This window comes from Macrotis lagotis, chromosome 2 (assembly GCF_037893015.1).
Source record: "Macrotis lagotis isolate mMagLag1 chromosome 2, bilby.v1.9.chrom.fasta, whole genome shotgun sequence".
In the NCBI taxonomy this organism is placed as follows: domain Eukaryota; kingdom Metazoa; phylum Chordata; class Mammalia; order Peramelemorphia; family Peramelidae; genus Macrotis; species Macrotis lagotis.
In genome coordinates, this window is record NC_133659.1 from 85764858 (window position 1) to 85774851 (window position 9994).

A 9994-nucleotide genomic window follows, 5' to 3' on the forward strand; every position below is an offset into this window, starting at 1 on the left:
CAGCTCCTAGGAGATATTTATGAATATTTTTGGTGACCTTGGTCATCAGAGATATGCATGTATTCTTGCTCATTAAATGAATTTGTTGGCTCACCAGTGAACCCTGACCTAAGACATCTGTGGTGCAAGAGGTCTTTCAGAAGCTCTCTGATAAGGAAGTTTACAAACGTTAAAGTATAAATATCATAAATTTGACTCAGGAACCTATGCAGTGGGGCTTCATCTGACCTGTCATGTCTGAGATAAGTTTTGTTATAAAAGTCTGAATATTCAAGAATAAAGTTAAGAAGGATGCTTTCACAACCTTAAGCATTGGTGTTTTATTGACATCTAAGTATTTATTGGGCATCTCTTTTCAACCTGGCTCTCAATTAAATGCCAGACCCACATCAGAGCTATGGAGCATGATACATATTTGTTATTTTTTTTCTGGTTACTTGAATAATTTCTCTTTAACATGGAAACTCTGACTGTTTTCATTTTGAAATGATTCTCAAGAAGTAATCAGTGAATTCTATTGATTTCTATTGTGCCCTAAAATATCTAGATAACTTTTCTTAAATAATTTCTTGAATTATTAAGTCTAGGTTCTTTTTACTTTTTTTTCTTTTTTGATTTTAATTAGTAAAACAATTCTTAAACATGCTGTTCTAATTCTAATTCCCAGGTTAGTTGATTCTTGAAATAACATATTTTTATTTTCTTCTATTTTTTTTCATTTTTCACTTGATTTTATTGTTTCTTTATGTTATAGGGATTAATGAGTACCCTTTGTTCAATTCTATTATTTGTTCAGGAATTGTTCTTTAAGGTTTTTGTGCCTCTTCTTTTTTTCCTAATTTTGACTAATTCTACTTTTCAAGAAGTTCATTCCCTCAGTATTTTTATTTTTGCATTATTTACCAAGTTGCTATTTTCCCCTAATTTTGCTGCACTGCATTCATTTCTTTACTTTTTTTCTCTACCATGCTTATTTAACATTATTTTTCTACTCCTATTTATGATTTTCCCTTAATTTTTCTAAAAATTCTTCTTAGACTTGGATCCAATTTCTGCAATATTCTTCTTGCTTTTTGTTCTTGTTTTTTTTTTTTTTCTTTGAGACTTTGGTTGTAATTTAGGTTATTGTTTTCTGATTTTGCATCTTGAACTTCTCTGTTACCATAATCACCATTTTGGGGTTTTGGGAGTTCATTTTTTCCTAGATAATTTCTTAGTTTTGAATTTTATGCTAGGGTAAGGTTCTGTGAAATTCTAAAGGATAGTGGAGGTGGGAGAACACTGTCTTAATCTTCAGGTTTTTCACAATATGGTTTTCATAACTAGGTATGGGGTCTATATATATATTCTCAGTGTTACCAAGATGTTGTATTTAAGGGATAAATGTGATCAGTGCTATTCTGGTCTAAATTCTTGTCCTTAGACAGGAAAGGCCTCTGTTCCCTTGTGATGATAACTCTCCTGTTGTCCAATAATTTTCCCATGCCAAGTCCTGATATAACTCCTAGTTCTTAACCAGGCAACATAATTGCTTCATGGTTACTTCAAGTACTCCTTTCTATACTGTAACAGTGACCTACAACTGAGGAATAAACAATGGGTTTGCCATTTCTGTAATCTCTTTTTGATCAGTTGTCCAAAGAATTTTGATTCATGTTATAGTTTAGCTCCTTAGGATTATATTTTTGAGGGGACTTGGGAAAAGGCACCAGCATAAATTAATTGTAATTTAGTGAAGTTTTTGGCTCTTGAGAATTTTCTAATGGGAGAGTTGAGGGGAGTGTATTTGGATAGAGGCTCAGTGGATGTAGTAACTATGAGGCAACAGTGTTTATAAAACAATCAATTAATCAATCAAAAGATCAATTAACCCTTGAGAATGGTAATTATATCAGGGCAGATAAAAGGAGATAAAAAGAGGTTGTGGATAACAAGATATATCTAAAACAATTATGATATGAAAAAGATTATACTAGGAAAAAGCAAGGCAAGGAAGCCATATGAAAAGTTACAAATACAAGGTGGATCTTTTTTCTTTCCTTTGTTATTGAAGAAAATCAGAATGACAACCCTACGACTGAGATTAATTACAGTGTTTCTGACTGTGAATGATCAGTTCAATATGAGCTTGGAATGCTTTACCACGTGTTGAGCAAAAATAGTCCATGTGAACCCCCAGGTGAGGATATTCCAAATTTACATATATCACATTTCCTTTGAGTTGCTTCAATTCTGCCCTTCTCATAGAGCACAACACCTTCACTGATGAAGGCACACCATGCTGATCCTATGCCAGTTGCTCCCTTTCTACACAATCAAACCCAAGGTTCTTATGAGAGAATTTCAGGCTTTCCCAGAATCACTTCTTCTGCTCCCCTTGTAAGTACTTGCCCTGGGTGAGTTCCCCATTGAATCATCTTTTAATAAAGCATACTTCTGGCAGTTTAATAACATGACCAGCACTATCTGTAGAAATGTTGAAATACTAGTAATGAGCAAAACTTCCTAAAACTATTTAAATGTAAGTGAATCAGTTTTCTGACATGGTGAGGTCAGCACAATGACTCTTCAGACTTTCAATTTGTTAATCTAATACCTTTCATCTCTGACACTTCCTTTCAGAGAGTCCCAAATACTGAGTTTTCCTTGAAAGTGTGTACGTCAGCCTCATTGTCAATGTGTATGTCTCTGGAAAGAACACTGCAAAGCTAAGTGAACTTGTCCAACTTCTCCATTTACTGTTATTGATGGTTCCACATATGGATAGTATGGTTCAGGGTGATGGAGTATCTCTATATTTTTTCTATTATTTGATAGACCAAAATGAGCAAAAGCAACAGAGAATCAATCTATTCTTTATTGCATCTCAACTTCAGAGGCTGCATTGTGCACACAATCATTTCCAAACAGAAGATCTTGCACCAGCATTCTCTCTACTTTGCTCTTGGCATATAGTCATTTCAAGTTGAAAAATTTGGCAACAATGGCTGACCTTGAGTCCATGTTCATCCTCAATGAATATGTGTGATAAAATGGTTGAACACATCATGCTTAAAAGCATATTTGATGCACACCATTGGAGACTTGGAAATCTTGATAGCATCTTTCACTATTCAGAACCTGGACAAGTATGCCATCATGAAATTGTCATACAATAATAATGAAATTTTCCAGACAAACAAATTTTGACATAATTTTCCATAAACCTTCATGACTGATGGTATTAAAAGCCTTGTTCAGATCTACAAATGTTGTATGCAGATTTCTGTTCTGTTCCTGAAATTTTTCCTGGAGTTGTCAGACAGCAAACACCATATTGACTATTCCTCGATCCTTTCTAAAGCCACACTGGCTCCCAGGGAGGTGACCATCTTCCAGGTGAAGGATAAATTTATTTAGAATGACTCTGATAAGAATCTTAGCAGCATTTACTGAAAGAGAAACAACCCTGTGATTGTCATGGCACAATATATTCTCTTTACCTTTATAGAGATGGACAATGGAGGGATCCTTGAATTCATGAGGAATAACTTCTTCATGTCATATAACCTGGAAAATTTCAACCAATTTTTGGATGAGCAATGAACTCCCACCTTGTGGATCTCAGCTGGAATAATATGAGCAATAGGTGTTTGCCATCTGAAAGGAGACTAATAACATTCTAAATCTCTTCTTCTTTTGGCACTTCAGCTAGGGACTGATTGACTTCAACTTGATGTAAGTGGTTAATGGCTTCTGCATTGATTAGTGATGGTTTGTTAGAACAGGACGGGAGTTCTCAGTCCATCTCTCTAGGAACATGCCGCTATCATTAATAAATGTGGATCCATTCACACTGAGTAGTTGAGATGTACCATAAATAGCCTTCAGACCATCTTAAAACTGAATTTCATCTGCCATCTTACTGAGATAAGAGTCCTGCATCTCTCTAACCTTCACTTGTGCTTTACTTTTGATAGAATTAAATGCTGTCTTCTTAGAAATGGATGAACTATCCTGCTAGTAAATCCTGTCAAGTTTTCACGTTTCATTTAAGAGTTTCTGTATTTTCCCATCATTTTTATCAAACTAAATCTAATTTTTCTGAGTGTTCTGGCCCATATGAATACATGCAGTACTATAACCTAGATCACTGAAAGCTAACAACTCATTTTTCTGCTCCACTCTTGTCAACTATGTGTTGATCCAGTTTTCCCTGCAAGTTAACAACAATCTATTTTCATAGGGGAAGCTAGATGGCAGAGTGGATAGAGCACTGGTCTTGAAGTCAGGAGGACATGAGTTCAAATTCAACATCAGACACAATAATTGTCTAGCTCTGTGACCTTGGGGAAGTCACTTAATCCAATTGTCTTAAATAAATATAAGTTAAAAATAAACAAATCTTTCCTGCTCAGAGAGACATTCTAATGTCTTCACATTTTTTCTTGTAGTCAGTTTACCTTGGCACTGCCACTTTGGTTATATGTGAATATTTAATTTAGAGAGGATGAGTCTGAGATCAGTCCAGCACTATGTACCACACATTGGCTTTGTCACCCCTGCAACCTGTGTCTTTTCCTTGTAATTACATGGTACAATAAATGCCAATATTTGCTACAAGAATGTATCCAGGAAGTTTTATTATGTTTAGGTAAATGGAAGATGTTGTTTGTGATGAGAAGATCATAAGATGCATGTGTCTTCCCTAGTAGATCACCAGTGCTGTTTCCAACTCCATTTGTCCCATGGTTTCCCTGTCATGTCTGGTAATCTGAGCCCAGGCTAGCATTAAAGTCAACCAGAATCAGACTTCTGGGACAGAGTCAAGATGGAAGTGTGAAGCTAACATGTTGCTGCAGCTTTTCACTATCCAAGATAAATGAATCCTCTGCACAGACATTAAAGTTACAGATTCCACCAAGAAAAATAGAAGATACAAAAAAAAAAAACTTTCAACAGTAGACATCATGCAGGATCATCCATGAAGGTCTTTCACTTTGGGGAAAAGGGGAAATAAAACCAAGCAAGAATGAAGAGTAGTAAAAGGTAGAAATCTTTATACCACAATATAGTCCAAGACTCCACAGCTAGATAGCGTAAGTCCCAGCAACTAGATAGCAAGTCAATGGGAGGATCCCTATAGCAAAATACTTTGAAGATAAAGATAAAACTACTTTCACATGTTGGAAGAAGAAATCAGTGAAAAATTACTCTCAGGGAAAGTCTCAAAAGATTTACTGAATTGGACTCAAATCCAAAAGTTCATTGAAGAGCTTACAAAATAATTTAAAAACCAAAGAACAGAGGAAGAAGAAAAATGGAAAAAAAAGAAATGAATCATGCAGAAAAATTATGAAAAATTGACCAAAGAAATCAACTTTGTTAAAAGTAAAAATCACCATTTATAAGAGGAAGCACTAAAGCTAACTGAAGATAATAAAACCCTAAAAATTAGAATTAAACAAATAGAAACCAATGAATCTATGAGACTACAAAATTCCATCAAACAAAATGAAAAGGCTGAAAACATTGAAGAAAGCATGAAATTACTTTTAGGAAAAACAAATGATACATGAGAGATTATATATGAATAATCAGATTACTATAAAGCCTAGATCAGAAAAGAGCCTGGAAAGCATCATGAAGGAAATTATTAGGGAAAACTGTGCAAATCTTCTAGAACAAGAAGGCAATATAGTTATTGAAAAATGCAAAGAATCCCTCCAGAAAGAGACCCCTGGATAAAAATCCTAAGGACTGTTATTGCCAAATTCAAGAAGTCTCAAATAACACAGAAAATTCTATAAGCATCAAGACAAAACAATTTAAATATAATGGAAACACAATCAGACATATACAAGACTTATCAGCTGCATCACTAAAGTATTTGAGGACTGGAATGCCATATATCTGGGGACAAAGGACTTGGGGAAATACATCCAAGAATGTATTACCTTGCAAAATTCAGCATATACTATCAGGGAAAAGATGGATGTTCAACAAAATAGAGGACTTCCAAAATTCCTTGACAAAAGACCAGAACTAAACAGAGAATTCACTAAACAAATACACATATGTAGTTTACAGAAAACAGTTCTGAAGCAGAGAAATGCACAGAGGGAAATTGTAAAGGAAGAAAAAGATAATATAATATGCTTCAATTGAAGTAAAAAAAAAGGTCATTGATCCTGAACTCAGATAAATCAAAACCAAATAATTCTCATTGAAAGGAATGAGGAAGGAAACAACATCATCATAAAAGGAATTATAGGAAATGATGTTAAATCATTATTAAACATGCATGTACCTAGTGGTATAACATCCAAATTCTTAAAGGGCAAGCTGAGTGAAATGCAAGGAAACAAAGACAGTAAAACTTTAATAACGGTACCCTCAACATCCCATTCTTAGAACTAGATAAATCTAACTACAAAATAAACAAGAAGGTGAATGAAATCTTAGAAACCTTAAATATGATGAACCACTGAAGAAAATGTAATGAGGATAGAATAGTATATACCTTTTTTTTCTCAGCAAGTTATGGCACCTATACCAAAACTGATCATGAACTAGGGCATAAAAACCTTATAATCAAATACGAAATTACTGAAATAATAAATGCATACTCCTCAGTCCATGATGTAATAAAAGTTACATGTAATAAAGGGTCATGGAAAGAGATGGAAAAACTAATTGGATCAAATAATAAATCTTAGAAATAATCAATAATTATATAAAAAATGAGACATTTGATATAATGAGACATCATACCAAAATTCATGGGATGAAGATAAGGCAGTTTTGAGGGGAAACTTTATATATCTAAATAATTATATGAAGGAAATAAAAAAGAGATCAATGAATTGAGCTTATAAATAAAAAAAAGCTAGAAAAAGAACAAATTAAAGATCCCCAATTAAATACCAAATTAGAAATTCTGAAATATAAGGAAGAGATAAATGAAATTGAAAGCAATAAAACTATTAATCTAATAAATAAAACTAAAAATTAATTTTATGATAAAGCTAATTAAATAGATAAATTTTTTAAACCGATTCAAAAAAGAAAGAAGATAACCAAATTGCCATAATCAAAAATAATGAGGGTGGACAAATGAGGAAGAAATTAAACAAATAATTCAGCGCTGTTTTGCTGAATTGTGCGCCAAGAATTTTGATAACTTGAGAAGGGAGTAGAACCAAGGGAACAATATACACATCAACAACAACATAATGAATTGAACAACCTTGATGGAAGCACCTCCTCTTGGAAGTCCAGAGAGCTAGGATAACTGTATTTGACTGGTTATTCCCAAATAAAGAAAGAAAAACAAAACAAAATGAAACACACTGAAAAATAACACGTCTGAATCTGATAAACTAATTTTTAAAATTATTTCTTATGTATCTCTTTCCCTTAATCCTAATTCTTCATGCCAAAAATTATTAATTTGTAAATATGTTTAACAAAATATGTATGCAAAATGCTAACCTGACTGTTCCCTGTTGAGAGGAGAGGGGTGGGAAAGGAAGGTGGAGGGAAATTTTGTAACTTGGAAATATGTACATACATATGGATAAAAATAAACAAGTAAATTTTTAAAAAATATAACCTGAGTGAAATGGATGAACATTTATAAAAATACAAACTGCCCCAGATTAACAGAAGAGGAAATAACATACTTAAATAACCCTATTCCCAAAAAAGAAATTGAAATAACTATCAATAAGTTCCCTAAGAAAAAGTGTCCAAGGCCAGAGGGTTTCATAAGTGAATTCTACCAAACATTTAAGGAATAATTAATTACTAATCTATATAAACCAGTTAAAAATGGAAGTTCTGTCAAATTATTTTTATGACAACAACATGATGCTGAGACCTAAACCAGGAAGAACCAAAACAGACAAAGAAAATTAAAGATCAATCTCCTTAATAAATTTTATTGCAAAAACTTTAAATAAAACTTTAGCAGTGAAATTATCTCAAGTTATTACAAGGATAATCAAACATGGTCAGGAAGAATTTATGTCCAAGAAGGCAGGTATGGTTCAATATTAGGAAAGCAATCAACAAAATTGAACATATCATTAACAAAACCAATAGAAATCATTTGATTATCTTAACATATAGTGAAAAATTCTTTAATAAAATACAGCCTACTTTCCTACTAAAAACCACTGTAAAGTTTAGGAATAAATGAAGTTTTCCTTAAAATAGTAAATAGTATCATCAACTATAATATGTAATGGGTATAAACTAGGATCATTTCCAATAAGATCAGGGGTGAAACAAGGATGCCCAATATCACCATTACTATTCAATATATTTTTAGAAATGCCAGCTATAGAAATAAGTGAAGAAAAATAAATTGAAGCAATAAGAACTGGCAATGAGGAAGCAAAACTATCACTCTTTGCAAATAATATAATGGCATACCTAGAGAACCTGAGAAAATCATCTAACAATCTGTTTGAAACAATTAACAAATTCAGCAAATTATGAGGATATTAAATAAACCCACATAACTCATCAGCATTTCTATATATGAACAACAAAAACCAAGAGCAAGAGATAGAAAGAAAAATTCCATTTAAAGGAACTGTAAAAATCAGTACTTGGAAATCTACCTCCCAAGACAAACCCAGAAACTGTATGAATGTAATTATAAAGCCCTTTCACCCAAATAAAGTCAGTTCTAAATAATTGGGAAAATGTCAGGTGCTCGTGCTTAGGCTGAGCTAATATAATAAAAATGGCAATTGTACCCAAATTGAATTTCTTATTTAGTGCCACACCAATCAAACTACCAAATAATTATTTTACAAAGCTTGAAAAAATAGAAACAAAATTCATCTGCAGCAACAAAAGGGAAAGAATAGCAAGGGAACCGATGAAAAAAAAAACTTAAAGGAAGGTGTCCTAGCTCCATTTTACTCCATATACTATAAAGTGACAGTCATCAAAATTGTGTAGTACTGGTTAAGAAATACAGTAATGGTTTTTCTGCCGTCGGCACCCGCGAGCGCGCACTTCGGGGAGGGGGAGGGCTGCTGCTAGGAGAGGAGGCCCCCCAAAGTCAAGGCCGACACCACCGCCGGCCGCATCCGCTTCCACGACTTCCTCGGGGACTCCTGGGGCATTCTCTTCTCCCACCCTCGGGACTTCACCCCGGTGTGCACAACAGAGCTGGGCCGAGCTGCCAAACTGGCCCCAGAATTTGCCAAGCTGAATGTTAAGATGATCGCTCTTTCTATTGACTCTGTCCAAGACCATCTTGCGGGGAGTAAGGATATCAATGCATACACTGGTGATGAGCCCTTGGAGAAGTTGCCTTTCCCCATCATTGATGATCACAAACCGGACCTTGCCATCAAGTTGGGCATGTTAGACCCAGAGGAGCGGGATGCTTGGGGCATGCCAGTGACAGCTCGAGTGGTATTTATTTTGGCCCAGATAAGAAGTTGAAGCTATCTATCCTCTACCCTGCAACTACTGGCAGGAACTTTGATGAGATCCTCAGAGTGGTTGATTCCCTTCAATTGACAGCATACAAGAAGGTTGCTACTCCTGTTGACTGGAAATGTGGAGATAGTGTAATGGTTATTCCAACTATCTCTGAAGAGGAGGCTAAACAACTATTTCCTGAAGGGGTCTTCACCAAGGAGCTCCCTTCAGGCAAGAAATACCTACGTACACCCCTCATCCGTAGCTTACTCCAGCAGGACCTGCTGGGGCTCCCTTGAAGATCTCTCCCAGAGGGGATGCCAGCCTGCCAATCAAGTCTTCTACAGTAATTGATTTAAACATCTTGGAGTGATGGAAAGTCAGGAGTCTTTGGGCTGCTCTACTAATATATGGCTTGTTAAATGAAAAGGGCACTAAAAATTACCTGTTATTCCTCTCCTTGTGCCTTTACCAGCACTTCCCTTGGGTCATTGAACTCCCTTGTCGTTCTGCTGACTTTCTCTGTTTGGGACTTAAAACTGTGAGCTCTGTTGCAAGCTCCATCATC

General features: G+C 34.8%; 1 pseudogene; it reads left to right on the top strand.

The window, feature by feature from the left end:
* The window catches only part of LOC141511904 (peroxiredoxin-6 pseudogene), a 91234-nt pseudogene extending 81509 nt beyond the window's left edge, over positions 1-9725 (top strand).
* The last annotated feature ends 269 nt before the right edge of the window (positions 9726-9994 follow it).